Below are 17,237 nucleotides of genomic sequence, written 5' to 3'. Positions count from 1 at the left end.
AGCAAAAAAAGTTTCATAACTTAAGTAGAGAATATATTCAGACATAAAATTAAAATACCCTAGGGATTATCAAAAGAACAGAGGTATATTCAAAACTGAATATAAAATGATGATTTCCTTGTCTTGCATAAGATTATGAAGCCTTCAAACACATCTAATCATTAGCTTCACATTTGAGGATGGGGACAGGAGCATATGATGATTAAAAAAAAAAAAAAAAAAAAAGAGAATTTAGCAGAGGAGAACAAACATTCCAGCAGTGATAAGAGAGCTTACATGGATCATATGAGGTATCTGTTCTCCAATATACACAAACGAAGAGGGAGAATGAAAGGTTAATCCCTCCTAAACAGTTGGTAACTTAGATACATAGGTTCTCATGGAGTAGAAGGCCAAGAACCAAGCTGGGACTGTGTAGTTCAATCATTCTCCTGAGCAACTGCTCTAAAAATTCCTGAGGTATTTTGCTTCTCTAGATCACATCTTCAGCCCTTTAAGTATGACCACACATCTGAGACAAAGAAATCTGCTTGATGATCATCCATCCTTGCAAAATACTTGTTTTTACTTACTCAGCATTTTCAGATTAACAAGTACTTGCTTCCTCACCAGGCATCTTTTTTATTTTGGCTACTCAGTCACTGGCTTCAGAACTGAAATACTGCCACATTCAAAGTTACTCTTTCCCTGTATGTCAGCAAATAAACCATGGAAGTATGCAGGGAATATGTTAAAACACCTTCCCTATCATGTGCTCTTTCAAAAATACTCCTCCTTCTAAGATGTGCCAGGGTTATTACATGGAGCTGCTTTGTGGCCAATCATGTGCACAAAACCCATATTTAAACCTCTATCAGCACATGTACACTTAACAAAAAGGATGCAGTTGTTAAGCACAGATAGACAGATAGACTGCAATTACTGGTTTTACTGACACACTTGTTTTAGAACATAATTGGCCCCAAACTGGGCCCATATCATCTTTGCTACCTCTTTCTTTCAGAAATACATGCACCAAGAACACAATAGTATTATGTCTCCTAAACACATATTGCCATTCTTGCTATATATTTTGAAAACTAATAGTGAAATGGCTATTGCTTACAAGGTTACAAATTACAGCTGATTTCCTAACAAATATTGATATATAGAATGAGAAAATCTGATAGAAATTCAGCTACACTCATTGCATACTTCTGCAATAAAAATATTATAGATAATATTAGTATGGAACAGAGGACTGCTTTAAGCTCCAAAGTAAAATCTGCATACCCAAGAGAAATAGGAGTAAAAACAAAAGCTGAGACTTAAATAAAAAAACTAGTTTGAGAATAACTGGCTTAAATAGCAGGTTAACTTAAGCAAGGTATACTGTGTGTGCGTATCCATGTCACTGGCAGTGCCATGGCCACTTAATGCTAAAGTATTTTTATACATGCTAGTGGATTATTTAAACTGGACTTTATCTTTGCATATGATGATTGTTTTCTGCTTATAATTTTTTAGTGCCTTGTGCTAAGCATGCAATACTTAGGTATGTGAATTAAGAATCTAGAAAACATGCTGCTACAGCAACTGGAGAAGGACAGACCTCGTGCAAACTAACTCCACTTACCTCTCAGGTCTGTGGAGGGAGTAAGTTATACATTTCCTGCCTGAGCTCAGGTTTCAAGTGGTGAAGCAATTCCAGGGAGTGTTCCCTATCAAAGGCCAGAACATTCCTGCAATACTGGCTTGGTTAGGGCACTGAAGAGCATACAGAAGCTTCACAAGTGAATTTTTGGCATCCTTTATTCTTTTATGTAAACGTATACAGTATAACAACTATTTGCTTGGGCTTACAATAAACTAACTGATTTTAAGCAGCTTAATAAATAAGCAGTTGGTTAAGCAGGTAATTAACTGAAATTCAATTTATCCAAGAGTGCAGCAATTTGCTGACTTGATGTGAACTTTCTTTAAAAGAACTCTTGATGTAATGTGCAGAAAAACAACCACCTTAACACATTACTGTATGCACATGTGCGTGCAAGGACATGAGGAATTTCATTTTTCATGGCTCATCTAAAGCAGCTAAAGAAGCTCATGCATTGCCAGATTTCCATTTGTTTAGGAGCTCATATTTTAGCAACCCAGAAGGCACAGATTTGCACCATGGCCCACCTGCTCATTTGGGTCCAACACAGTACATGAATTTCCTACAAGAAGTAGGAAAGTAGGTCAGACTCATAGTAGACCCACGTGCTTATAACATGATGCAGCTTGAATAGATTAAGTAAAATGCAGACCCCACTGTTACTAAAATTATCCAGACAACTTAACTATATATATATATAGCAAAAAAAAACCAACCCAAAAACTTTTTAAAATTATGAAGATAATTTTGAAGCTCTGAACAGAATAATAAAACATATTGCAATTCAGACAAATACTGAGGTACACCTAAAGTCCATCTTCATATAGGTTTACTGAAAACACATTAGAGACACCACATTAAATTTTCTAATCCAAACTAGTTTGAAAATGCTAAACATTAGGTGGTTGTGCATTTTTCTGAGAGAATTCCACATTAGGTCCAAAGAAAAGGTTCAAATTTTTTATCTTTCAAAAAATTTGTTTTGAAAGTTTTCAGCAATTATGATGCAGTATATAGCTTCAGGACATTGCTTATAAATAAAAGCAGAGCAGAAATGCATTTTCATTTAAGTGAATCAACCCATGCACTACAATCCTGAAATTGTTCTAATGAGAGTTGGACTCCATGATCCTTGTGGGTCCCTCCCAGCTCAGCAGGATTCTGTGATTCCTTCCTGCTTTACACTGACCAAATAATGGCAAGTATCTAGCATTCATTAAAGTTGATATGTAAACACTGATTTATTTCATTTTGCAGTCACCAGGTGCAAGACTTCTAGCCAGGCAACATCCTCACTAATGATTCCAGGCTTTATCAAAGACTTTTGTTTTATTTCTAAGTTTATTTAATAACAATTGTATATAAATACACCACATTCATTCTACTTAAGGAAGGTAACATACTCCCGAAAAGTATGGCCACTTACTAAACTTTTCCTAGAACTTCACTGAAAAAGAAGGATAGCACATCTTTACTGCTGACCAGGTGGGACAGGTACTGTGACAGTACAATGTAACTACATCCACTGGCTCCTCAGTGCTACTACCTTCCCAGACAGTCTGGAAACAGAGCACTGGATACAAGGAGATACTGGCTTTGGAAGTTAGGAGGCTGAAGTTCCCAAAAACCTCTGCCACTTCTCTCCCCTGGTGCATAACCAGACTGTGCTCTCTTTAGCCTGGTACCTGCATGGGGCTGGCAGCTCCCAGACTCCAAACTCGCCTGCTCCTGGGTCAGGGATTCCTGCATCCTTCCTTACAGCCTGGCCCTGAGCAGTCTCCACATTTCCTGTGTGAAAACAGTACACAAGTTCAGCTGATCTGCAGCTGCTTCTATACGTTCCTCCAACATCTCTACTATCTCTGTAGCTCCTTGAGCAAATCCCTCATGGATGCCAGAAGCACAGAATAGGAAAATCCTACTTCACTTCTGAAAGCCACAAAGAGAAACATACTCATGTTCTCCTCAAAACATCCCTTATGTCACCTGCATTTCAATGAATATGCTACTCTTAGATCCTCCTTTTCCACATCCTCAATCATAGGAAGAGCCAAATCTAACAAAAAAGAGCATTAGTTCTTAGTGTACATATGACAGTTTCTGAAAATTTTGGGCCCAAAGTTGAACAACTGACAGAAAAGAAGTTGAATTTAACCCCTCTCCTCCACCATCAGCTTATACATGAACTAGTAGCAGGGAACTAATTTAATATTCTAGCCACTTACTCAGATACATTTCTAAGATTGTTAATGCGTATCATGAACATGAGGATTTAATGGGATTGGCTGTGGATTTCAGTGTAGTCTTGATGTCTAAATTAATAAGCACTCTCAGTTAAAAAATTACTCAAGGATTTTTCTTAAACTAAGACCTCCTTGAATGCTTTCTACCTACTTTTCTGAAAAGGGGTTTCAAATTTGAACAACTGCTGTGTGATATCAAGCAAGATTTTCACTGTTATTATCACATAATTACCAATAGAGACAAAGGTTAAAGATGAAACACCTTGCACTGTAACTCCCAGATTTTCATACTAACACAAAAATAATAATTAGTGTTCAGTCACTCTACATAAGATGTGTTAAGAGACAGCTGAAGGCCATACACCAGAACACAGCATATCAGTGAGATAGTACTATAGCTTGCTACTGTTTTCTCTGAAAAATAAACTAATTGTCAAAATAGTTAAATTCCCTCCCTTGCCCCTCCCTGCCCCCAAGAAGAAGGGCTCAGCTAAAAGAGAAGCCTATTATAAATGACACTTCTATCTAATTAAATGTCAATACTCATTATGCTTGAACTGCATGCACCACACTCAGAAAAAAGCCTCTCAAATTCAGCTGATCCTTTCTCTGCTTTGAGTCTGAAGTAGGACAGTACTGGAAGATCGGTATCTGATCTGCTTTACTCCTGTATGCAACATTTCAGGAAACACATAACAGCAAGATAAAATTAATCAGTTTGAGATTACAACAGCTACTGACACTTTAGGAGCAATATTAATAACCAAAAGTGTTTAGAAACCATGCCATCAACACTGACAATTATTTTGAACCTAAACCCTGTATGTCCTCCCTTTCAGTGTTCAGTTATGCTTCACATGCAGACAATAACCTTTCCAATCTTCACTGTTCAGGACTCCAGATGAGATAACAGACTGAGAAGATATTAAAATTTCTTTGGCATGGAATAAAGGGAAGTTTTATAGAACAAGTCACACATACATTTGAACAAGATGTGTGAAGAACCTCACAAGAGGTTTCAGAGATTACTTTGAGCAAAACTGTAGAAAATGTCTCTATAATATGCAATACAACCACACACACCTTAAGAACCAGAAAGAACAGCACACCTATCCCCCTATTAAAGCAACGGACTACAGTTGATCTTCAGGAATCACATGAACACAGTGTGACTGCTTTACAGAATGGTTTAGGGAAGCTACACCTTGGTGAAGAAACAGAGAGAAGGCAGCTGAGGCTAGAAATGACTTTAAATAACAATACTGGCATCATGTAAGGCCTGTTATATGAAAACACAAGTTGATGACAAGCACCAGCAAGAGCAGAGCCAGCTTGTGAGGCAGCAAGGCCACAGAGAGGGAAGAGGCCCCAGGGCAGAGCTGTGGCCACAGCCTCACTTAGGCCACTCCAGCCAGGCCAGGCAGCAAACAGGCACAGGCACCATGGCAGCAGCAGCTCACACTCCTACAATGAGCCACTGAGAATGGAAATGGCCAAGCTAGCAGGGAAAAAAAATCAAATCTAACTTTATTTTTAAAAAAGGCAACTAATCCCTGCAGAAGGGCAGATAACTGAAGCAGTCAGTACAGGGTATGTCTGCCAAGAAAAACAAGAACAGGAAGAGCAGCACTGTTTAAATATCACTAAATGGTGACTTCAACTATCCTCCTATATTAAAAAAATATATAAATTGAACAAATATGCAAATGCACTCATAAGACATAAAACCTCCTTGCTTCCTAGCATGCAGCTGTCAGTTCATGGTATCTGGAGGTGTTTACCATGTGTAAAGATTACTAGGAAAAAATAGAAAAGTTTTCCAAGTGAGTTCCACTTCTATTATTTTAAACTCAACTCTATCCATAACCTGTTCTTGTTTGAAAATAGCATTAAAAATTGTAATCCATGACTTCACACAGATGAATACTACATCTGTCTCTTCCCATTCGTGGAGCTGGATCTTATTCTTGCTTTTATGACTCAATCCTATAATAAGATGTAATAAATGAAGCTTATAACAAAACATTACTAAAATATCTTGATAGAGACTTCTCAAAATAAATCTGCAGTACTTTTTAAAATCTGTTCTTAAACTAGGTTAAATAGATTTAAATAAATCTTTAATGAAAGGGAAATCTGGCTCTCATACAACCCTCAGATCAGGAAGCCTAAATACTTACCTATCAAAAGAAAAAAGGGCTGAAATCAGTGCAGGTTCAGACAAAGTACAGAAGTACCAGGGGATAACAGCTTAGCATTTAATACCTTGCTTAAGTGTGAGGGGGAAAGAACATACATCACCCATCTTAAACCCCCCCAAATCCAAATTTCTTCCTACAGTTTTCCTCAAAGGTATCAAAAATCATTTCTCCACCTATTAAAAAGACAATTTTACAGTTCTCTACAGACCCACAGAAAACAAGAACTCCTCAGTATATAAAAGGAGTCTTTTAAATTTTTGAACTTTTAATGACAATGGACAACTGCCTGTAGCTAGAATAACCACGTGCAGTCCTTTCATGACACTAATTATTACCAGCTCTAAACTTGAGCAACAGCCCGACTTCACATGCTGAATAGAGGAAATGTAGCAAGTGAAAATTAGGTTTTGATTTCAACTTTTCCATCAACACATAAGGGTTTTTTAACACCATTTAAGAAATCAGAAAGTTACATGCAAATAACAATTGATGGTCCTCAACAGCAGTACACAATTAAGCAGATAAAACAGGTAAAACACTAAATGATGCAAAATTACACATTCAAATTTGATGTGACCGTGAATGAACACAAGTATGACATCCCGTATGTTGTACAAGCCTTAATCACAATTATCTGAAAACAACACTGACAGAAAACATATGATGGAGAAAATCTGTGGACCACTTGAGCACCTATGGATCAATACTGCTGCATGCTGACGGACCTGCAAGTCCAGAGCAGCCAGTGGAATTGGCAGCTGGAGTTCCAGCCATGGCATCTGTGTTGTGAAATCTTTGAAGTTAAAGGCAGTCTGAACTGAAAACAAACAAGCAAATTTCAGAAAAAACTTTTATTCTACTCATAGCCAATTTCAAGCTGAATTTTGGCTGGCACTAAAACTGAGGTATTAGACAGGGGGAGGAAAAGTTGTCTGTGTATATTTTGTTCAGAGTTGTTAAACCTAAGCCAAATTATCTTCAATAGATTTAAACACAGCAGATGCTAATTCTATGGCTCAGTACAATCAACTGGACACTTTCCATCAAAATTAGTTTTTAATCAGAAACACCATTTCCATAAAATAGAAATTTTCACGTGGAAAATGTCAGTTTTGCCAAAACCCACCGATTTTTCCACGGGAAACACTGAAATAATGCCGATTTGGCTACCTGCCTGGAAAACGCTTGTCAACTCCACTTCTTCCAGCAGAAAACAAACCAAGGGATGTCTTCTGGCAGTGCTGCCCAGAAAAATTACCTCACTCCATCCGTGCCCCTGGCTTTCAGCCACCCTGCCTTGCACCCTGGGCACTTGGCCTCTCCACAGTGCAGTGGCTGTGGGCTGTGAAAGGCAGCAGCTCACGTTTTGGTTGGTCATGGGATGTGCACTCGAGAGACCCCAAAGCACACCAGGGAACTGGAACAAGGAGCTCCCTGCATAAGGCAAGATCAGTTTTGCTGGTGCATCGGCCTAGTTGCAAAAGAACCATCCTATTTTACATCATCCCAAATTTTAAGGCCTCCTTTTTTTTTTTTTTTAATTTCTTTATTTACTATATTTTACAATTTCACCTCAGCTTAAATAAGTATCCTTCTGACTTACATCTGCCTCTGCTCAAAGACTTTCTTTATAGGAAACAATTTCCAGTTTCAAGCCAGTTCAAGACTAGAAATTCAAAATTATCTGAGTGAATCTCACAATGAAAATATCACGTATATTCAAACAATCAAATTCTATAATCATTCACATACAATGGAATTTTAAACAGGAAATATAAAATCAGAGTTTTGTGGGTATAGTTTCTATAGTGAAGTATCTTTAAGATGTCTGTACTGCCCAGATTTGTTAGTTGTACAAACACACTTGTAACAATTGTATCTGTACTTCTTACAAAATTAAAGTCAGAGTCAAATCAAAAGTTTTCCAAGCTTTGTTTTTCCAACTGTGGCATACTGACCCCAACAGTCACATTCTGTCAGGGGTTATGATACACATAAATGTTCAGAGCAGACTGTAGGCCCCCCGCACTCATCTTCATGCATTTAGAGTTTTGCAACTTGTTAAACTACACTCAAGTTTGGACAGCAGTAAGAAAATAAATTATCTTCATGCATATTTTTAAAAGTATCTAAAAATACTTTTCCTTTTGAGATGTAGTTCATTCTCATGAAAATAAATTGACAAATTTACAGAAGCATCTGTAAAAAAAGACACGGGAAGAAAACAGAATGCAAGAGGAAAGACAAGATCCAAAATTACATAAAAGTTTATGATTCTTACCAGGGTTCATCAAACCAAACTTCCAAAACACCCTTCAAGTTGATTTTTTTTTTTTTTTTTATATGACTCTTTTCTTCCTTTTAGCTTTTGTTCTTTATAGAATTACACAGTAATACTTGACAGTTTCCACAAAATTAACTTAACAAAAATAGCAGACACTATTAATGGTGTGAAAAGCAACATAACACTGTCAAGGCTAACTATGAATATACTGTGGGGGGAGGTGGGGAGCAGAAATCCCTACCTTCCTAAATCCAAAAAGTAAAGGCACAAAGTTGAAGGCATACAGTTAAAAAAGGTGGAGGAGCTAAAAAGACAGAGTTTATAATGCACTACAGGTCCAGAATGAAGACACCATGTTACCCAAGTGAAACCAAAAATCACTGACGAATTGCATTTCTATATTATACACCTTACTTACTCAACCTCAAACCACTTATTAGAAGTTAAATTTCTTTTACTAACATATTAGCAAATCACTTTCCAGGTACAGGGTATATATATTCAATAAATAAAAAGCCATCTAGTGTATTTATATTTAATAAGATACTGAGAAAAATTACCTGACCATTTTGCTTGGAGCTGTAAACTTCTATAATCAGTTGCCATTCAAGAAACTTTCAGTTTGATTGGTCTGAGATTAATTAAATTGAATTATTCTATTATTTACTAAGCTTATTTTTAGAAGGAAAACAACTTCTACCATCTCCTCTAATGCATTCATGTTCAGGAAGGCACAGAGGCTTTAATGCCTGTTTATCATATTGGCTCAGTTCAGTATCAAGTTTCACATCCGCTGAAAAAACAGGGACATAACCATGGCACAAACCCGTTATTCAACTAAAAACAAAGCAATAAAAGAAACATCACAACTCCAGTGGAATAAAACTTTACAAAGAAGTGCAAATGACCCACACATGCAGAGTTTGCATGCGCTGAAGTTAAAGAGCAAAAGGCTATTAAAAGGAGAAAGTACTACAAAATTATAAAAGACTATTTATAGGCTTCATGTCATGCTACTATTTAATCACACTGCTATTTATGCTTTCTCTCATGCATTTACCATCTCTAAGCAAGAACAAAACCTTGAATGCAGTTTAATCACCTGCATGTCACAGGGCCTTCCATTGCATTTACTTAGTTCTCTGCTGCTCCCAAGAACTTTCTCGCATGCAAAGTGATCCCCTGCTAGGACACAAACATGCACCTCCTGCACAAACCAATGTGGGAGGGGCCCACCGGCCCTGATGATTCCTTGAGAGTCATCAGACCACCTCTTATTCTTCCTTGTAATACAACCAGGGGCCTGGAAGGACCCTGTAAAAATATGTTCTCTGTCATTAAAACTGCTGTATAGTTCAAATCCTCATCCAGAGCCTTTTCACTGTGCTGCAGCTGAGAGTACAGTGTTATGTCTCAGCTGAGAGGCTGGGGGCAAGTTAAGGTTTTGATTTTTTCCCCTAGCACAACTCTAAATGCCAACTTGACTGTAACCACAGCCCAATACAGAAATCCACATCATCACTGCAAATTTTCTCCAACCTGTGACATGAAAGACCCAACCAATTGTTTTGTCCTTCTCAATAAAGCCTAATCCTAAGAAAACCATGCTGTAAGAGATGATTACATATCTAGTGATTAAACTCTGAGTAAGTGTAACACAAATGAACTTTTCAACTATATTGCCTATAACTGACATCTACTTCTTCATAATAAAATACTCCAACCACAATAGTTGCTCTCAGAAGTCTTAATCCAGTGATTAATTTAGCTTTCTATGCCAGAGAATCATAGTACTTGCACAGAAAATTGCTGTTAAAAATGAACTTATGGTATTTTACTGTACAACTTTATACAGGAGAGATTGCCATGTTCTAGTCTTTAACCATCTTTTCCCACTATAATAAAACTAAGGACATAGCACACTTGTTCTCTTTGAAAGCAAAGGTCTAAAGCTGTAGACTTGATCTAGGAGCCTTGTATGCAAACTAATTCACCTTTCAATTCACATAGCAGCTTCACAAAATGCTTAGCAAAAATCCATTTGGATAGTGTCTTCCACTATATTGCAGATAAGAGAGATTGTTGTAAGAGAATAGAAGTAATTACAGTCCCCAGGCTGTTAGAAAGCAGAAGTTTTGCAGGGCTGTCCCATTTTCCCTGCAGTGAGTTCTCTGCTGCCCCAGGCAAGTGCTCAACTCCCAGCCCCACCTCTGCTGAGCCAGGGGCTATGCAAGGCAGAAGGTCTGAATGACAGATTTGAACTAATTTCCTCAGCGCTCTCAGTTCTCCTTTCATTCTACTGAAAAAGTACTTCACGTAATAATGTTGGATATCTGTTTCAAAATTGTACCAAACATCGGAAGCATGTGGTAGCCTATGAAAACCTGACAGCAGAGACCCAAGGCAAGGCTGTCTGCAGCAAAGTTGACACACTATAAATACCAGAAATGAGTTTCATAGTCAAAATAAAAGGTAAACCTGCAAGAAAAAACAAATATCTCACGATTTCCAAAAGCATGTAAGGAATACACACTTCAAGTAGCCAATCCACAATGACAGCACAGCGAACTGTCACAGTGTAAAACTCACCCGGGTACCATATTTGTTATTTTTATGCAAGGGGCAACATTCTGACTCCAAAGCTACTTGAGAAGCATCTCAGTTACACAAGTCAATTTACTTTTATGACAGTAGACCTTCAACATCTGGAAATTCATACAAGCTTTATGTAGACATGCCAGTGCAAAACCACTGTTAGAGATGGCAGTAACCCCTCGGTCAGAACTAAGAACAGAAACTGTGCTGCAGTCGTTAAATCTAGGACATAATCACGTACTCAGGTGCAATTATGGCTCAAACCAAATAGAGCAGAGGCCTTAAGTCAGTAGACAAGTTTCTGCCCAGCATTTCAGTTCTCAAGGATCTCTATGACCCATACTTGCAGCGTGAATTGCAGTGGAGAAGCAAATCTCTGACAAACAAACTCAGAAATTTCTCTAAGCCCATAAAGCCAAAAAACTTAAAATCACTTTACAGAAATTATGAATGTAAGTGTCCCTACAGAGAAAAAGATTTGCAGAATGTACCCAAGTTTCCCAGCTTCTCATGCCTTCGGTAAAGGTGAGAATAAAGATTTTTGACTGTTGTCTGTAAAAGTGGAAGTTGCCAGCAAGTACAATCACCACTTCCTTAAATACCTTTCCTTTAAATCCATCATTAAACACATTTTTTCTGCTCAACTGCCAAGCAGTCAACATTCTGGGACAGATTCATTTCTCTTTTCTAAAAGGGAACAGAAGCTACTGTGGAAGAAAAAAAAGCCTCAACCTCTCAAAGTACAGAGCACAAATGACTATCTGTCCAGTGTTGCCCTCTGAATAATGCCATGTGCAGAGGCTGTTGATGGTCAAAGGAAGGAACATCATGAATTCAACCTGGAGTCAGCCTGGGTCAGTCCCAGATTACCGGCAGTCCTTAGGAGAAATGTCACCATTAGATCAGGTGTGATTATTCACTGCTAGTGCTACCTTGAACAAATGAGAAATCTTACCTGAAAGAACAATTCAGTAAGCAAACCTAAAAAATAATGAATAAAGCAAGTTCTGAGAAAATTCTGGCTTAGTTTTCCAAAGGCTTTAAAAGAGCTTCCTCAAGACGTTCCTCATTTACGTTTTATATAATGGAAAGTGCAGCTCTAAAATTTCCAACTACAATTCTTGCTTACATTGAGTTTATTAAGTCACAATAAAAAACTCAAAGGTATCAACACAGATTTGCACAGAAATTAAAGCAAGTTGCAATAATGAATATTTGAGTTATTTTTATGAATATCATTATGGTCAAAAACTAGCCCATTAAGTTGATAATACAAAAAATACAATTTTTTCCAATATACTTTCTTGTTTTATAAAGACACATGGTCTCCCTTGGGAGAATTGTTCTTCTATAAATATTTGACAAGAAAAGCAAGATTTTTTTTGTCTTAGCAAGTATGTTGTGATTCCTGACAGAAATAACATATAACAATGGACAGTTGAGATAGTACACTGTTAAGTCAAACATAAAATATAAAACTGTTAAGTTTATATTTTTGGACATTTAAATGGGGGTCCTTTAAAAGTCATTAGGCATTATTAGGTAATTTAAATAATATATTAACTAAGTAATCTTAAAATAGCCTGGCTCTTGCTCCTGTTTTTTTCCCTGGAAAGGCAGGTATAAACATGGGTCAGACTCACAGGCTGGTGGTTACTGATTCACAGGTTGATGAGGTAGCCATGCTGAAGTTACAAAGGTAATAATTCATTATTGAAACCATCAGTTCACAACCATTCATTTCCTGCAAATACTTCAGGTCTCTTTCATTTATGTTCTTTCCTTTTCAAGGCTCTAACAGTCACTCAAGTTCTTCCCTACATTTTGTCCATTTCTCTAACCACATTTCAACTTTCCTCTAGCTTACTTGATGCCCTACTTCTTTTGGGAAGGGGCAGCGTGGGGGGGGGGAAGTACAGAAGATGGAAAAGCAACAGAAATCACAAGAATGTCCCCAAAATGCACAGAAAATCAAACAGGTTCTGCCTGAAGGCAAGAAAAACTGTAGCCAAGAGACAAGAACCATGCCCAAGTCTACTCCCAAGGTTAATACAGAATTGCCAGGTACATCCATAGCTGGACTCGGATATCTAACTGTTGGATGTATTGGATCTTTCCTAAACAATTAAGAGAATCAACCTAATCAATTCTAAACAATTCTAAGATTCCAAGTGTGAAGAGACACTCAGATGATCAAAGATTACACTCATCTTTTCTTTACAGTGAAAATATTGTACAAAATGCACTGAGAAGGAGCAGTCTACCAACATACAAATGAAGATGGCATTAAAAGGCAACAAGCCTCTGAGTCAGCACATCTGCACTGCTCCTCCTGTACATAGAGTTTAAAAACTCTGTTCATTCATGTACCCCTGCAGTCAGGCCCAAATGGCTTTCTCACACCTGCTTCTTTAGGCACTCTTTTGTAATTAAATTCAGCTTCTCCAAATTCTTTACATCTATAGCATCCCAGAATGAAAAGGCTACAGAAGAGGGACATATGGCAGGATATGGAATGTGCACATTAACAAAGAAAACCAAGCAACTGGCTTCTCCTATTCTCCAAGTCTATTCAGACACACTTTTCCCTGCTGGCAGCTCTGCAGCACAGCCCAGGTCCCCAAGAAGCAGCTGCAGGAGCCACAGGTGGGAAAAACAGGAATGCTGGTCTGCAGCAAGCGTTTCTCTGAATAGTGGTACCATGCTTATCTGAGGACACAAAGCTTTTCCCCATGCTCCCAGAAATGCTTAGAATAGGTATTGATCAAAAATGAAGATGCTAGTATCACACAAGCAATAGCCACCATACTCACCAGTAAGACACAGTCACTTTATCTCTAAAAAGCAAGACAGACTCATCAAAGTATCACAGATCAGACTAAGTTCTTCTGAGGACCCAGGTCTTTCACTACAATAAGTACTTTAAATCGAGACCTTAGGAAGTTTCAGTACTTTCAAAACTGCATTGGTAAACTCAGCTAGCAACAAGCTTCCTCTTAACAAAGAGGTACAGGACAGCCCAGAATAGCAAGGCTCACCAAGTGCAAAGTGCCAAACCAAAACCCTGGCTTCTTAGTTCAGTTTTCCCAGTTATGTCTTTTCTGAAACAATCAGTGGATCAGTGACAGAGATTAACAAGCTTGCCATATTATGAAGAGGGAAAAACTTCAACCTACAAAAAGGAAAGTATTCTTTTCCCATTACAGGTTAAACCTGAGAACAGACATAGAAACTATATTTTCTAATAGAATAAGAAACAAGATCTGAAGCCACTACATTTGCATTATGATTATGCAGAGCATTCTACCTAACAAAGTTCAGATTGAATTGATCCTTCTGAACTCCAGCACTACACCTGCAGCATTAGCAATACTGACTTCAGAACAAGTACACTTGGGGAAGTGTCTGTTGCCATGGATAGACACATATGGAATAGTCACCTAGGAACAACCATGCAGTTGTTGAAAAGGGATGACAACAAGAGAATTCAAGAGTCTCAGAACTGTCAGCACAGTAAAACCAAGGATAATGGACCATGAAATTGTTAATACCTTCTGTGGAAAGATGAGACAACAACATACAATTTGTTCCCTAGATCACAGGAAGCAGATCCTGGCGACCCATTACTGGAAATGTTTTGGTAGCTCCAGGAAGTTGCAGAGAGAGTAAAAGCAAGCAGATAAATGAGCCTCTTTACAGTCCAGTAAAGGTTTGCCAAGTTTTGGCTATGTTCAGCACTGTAAGAGGCCCTCTCCTCAGAAGTCAGTCTTAGCAGGTCCAAAGTTGGAGTCTGTGAAACCAGAGGAAAAGCGATGCAGCTCCAGATGAATCACACAATACTGAACTGAGGCTGCCAAGAATACGCACTGTCCATGGAACAGTGGGTGGCCACTGCCATGCACCATGGCACTCCTTCAGCCTTAGTCGATGCAGAGTGTCTCAAGCTGAAGAGTATCTGAAGGGTTCTTCAGTTCTGGCTATTCAGAGGAGAGAAATGTATCAAGGCTTGTCCTTTCCAGATGCAGAAACTGGTGTTAGGATACTCTGGCAACTTCTTAAGAATGATGAGCATGATGTTGTGTACATCTCAGAGTGGCAACAGTAAAGAGCTTAATAACACCACAACATTATCCTTATGAAAAGTAGCTCCCACTCTCCAAGAACCAGCACAGCATGCTTATTTACCAGGTCACCCAAAAATCTGAGGGAGCTTCTCAGCAGCTAAGAGTATGAATGCCCATCTGAGAATTAGCTGTTCTCAAATTCTTAAAGCTAGAGCCCAGAGAGCAGAAATCCCTGTTATTTAACACAAAATCAGCAAGAAGCTTGTGTCTGCTACTGACAGGCAGGCAGACTGCTACGAGCTATTCTGATTCTTCATGAAGGATGTAACATAAGCATTATTAAATAACAGACATGTCCATCTGTCCTCTAGAAGTATATAAAGAGAAACACAAATTAGAATTTCTTCACAGTCTTAGATCATCCGCCTTTCTGTAAGAAAATCTGCTGAAAAAAACAGAGAGAAATGAAAAGGTGCCAACTAGACTGAACAAGTGCTGACAGAGCTCATGAAAGTGCAGAAAAATCTTATCTAGCTCTCAAGAAATCCAAAATAAGTAACTCAAGAGCACATACACCCAAACCTACAGCTTATGCATACTTTATGGTAGGCTTTGTTTTTTAACAGACATGTAGGCTACACTACATGTACATCTCAGTCACATGGAGATCAGTCTGGCAAGGTAACTCAAAAAATCTATGACCGACCACTAATATTTTTGCCACTATATATTCTATTAAGCCACTTTGTAAGATTACTCTAATAGTCCTCTGAAACATGATACGGGAAGATGTTGGTTGCTGGAAGTAGCAGTAGCCATGCCACCATTACATAGCAAGTTTTAATACCACTATAAATCTAGTTCTACATCTCATCTTGCAGTTCCATGGACTGATGAATTTTTAGTCTCAACCACAAGGGATGAGAAAAGTGTTAAAACTGTAGGTGTTTGAACATTTATCTAAAATTCACTTTTGTAGTTAGCTTGTTTTCCTGTTTTGTTGGCTTCACTAAGAAGTTTCTTTCCATTTTCCATTGAATATGGCTGACAGTTTAAAAGAATAAAAAAATCGCTTTCCAGAGTAACTATATTAGATGATCAGAGCTATTACTTAAATGCCTGTTTTCCGAACATTTACAGATAAAAACACAACATCTACAGAAAGTAAATGAAATCTAGGCAAGGTAACAGGAGAAAAATAGCTCAAAATTTGTCAGCAACATTTAAAGAGAACACAACCATTGTATGCACTGGCAGCAATTCAAGAAAAGTATTACCTGAGAAATCCGAGAGCAACCCTGAAAGAAGATTGTGCCTTCCTTTCAGCTGTGAAAAAAGAACAGTGTTCAAGGGCTTATGGAAACAAGCAGGCAGTGGGATCCATGTTATCAGCAGGCACCAGCAATACAGAATTGATACAGGCTAAAAAGACATTACACAGCTACTGAGAACAAGGAGGAAGGTGACAGCAAGAGCTCCCAGAGGAGTGCTGCCAGCCTGATGACATGGGCATCAGACCCCCAAGTGTACACATAATAAGGCTGTAGATATTTTAGGAGAAGATCTAGAGAGGAACTCACAAAACGTCATATTTATTTACACCTTATGTGCCATAGACAGTTTACTTTCTGTTTCCAATTTGGGACTATACTTCAAGACATGGGAATTTGGTGGTTCACTTTCATTGAGTTGGTGCAACAATTCCTGGTACTGAACTTTGGGAAATGACCTATTTACTGAAAAAACCCAATACTGAATGATCATGTGTAGCCTAAGTGAGCTCATGTCTGTTCCAGTGCATTAAGCTAAGATTCTTGTTTTACTTCATAGCTCAATCTTTGAAAGAAGCAAACTTTGATTCTCTAGTGCTAGAAACAAATGGAAATTTGGGAAGTCAGTAATTGGGATTATGATAGCCAGAAAGAAGGCATGAACTACAGCTCATATGACTGACCAAAGTTAACTAATATAATTCCTTTCTGAAAGGTTGTACACACCAAGCTGCAAAAACTGTCTCCATGGTGTGCATCACATTGTTAAACAATGCCAATTCTTCTCTTATTTTTTTCTGAGTAAGTACAGAAATAGAGGGAACATGAAGTTTTATTAAGAACAACAAAAATATACTCTTACATTAGGTGAGACATTTTGGGACTTCAACACATGCAGACACACCATTACATACAGGTTAGAACAAGTCTATTAACATGGGAG

General features: G+C 38.1%; 1 protein-coding gene across 3 annotated transcripts in view; it reads right to left on the bottom strand.

Annotated features, from left to right (window-relative positions):
* The window catches only part of PTPN4 (protein tyrosine phosphatase non-receptor type 4), a 103,965-nt gene that overhangs the window by 66,638 nt on the left and 20,090 nt on the right, over positions 1–17,237 (bottom strand). The gene's annotated exons all lie outside the window — the stretch shown is intronic.

This window comes from Oenanthe melanoleuca, chromosome 7 (genome assembly GCF_029582105.1).
Source record: "Oenanthe melanoleuca isolate GR-GAL-2019-014 chromosome 7, OMel1.0, whole genome shotgun sequence".
NCBI classification, from domain to species: Eukaryota; Metazoa; Chordata; class Aves; order Passeriformes; family Muscicapidae; genus Oenanthe; species Oenanthe melanoleuca.
Note: the sequence above shows the minus strand (reverse complement) of the source record. Positions and strands in the feature narration are given on the sequence as shown.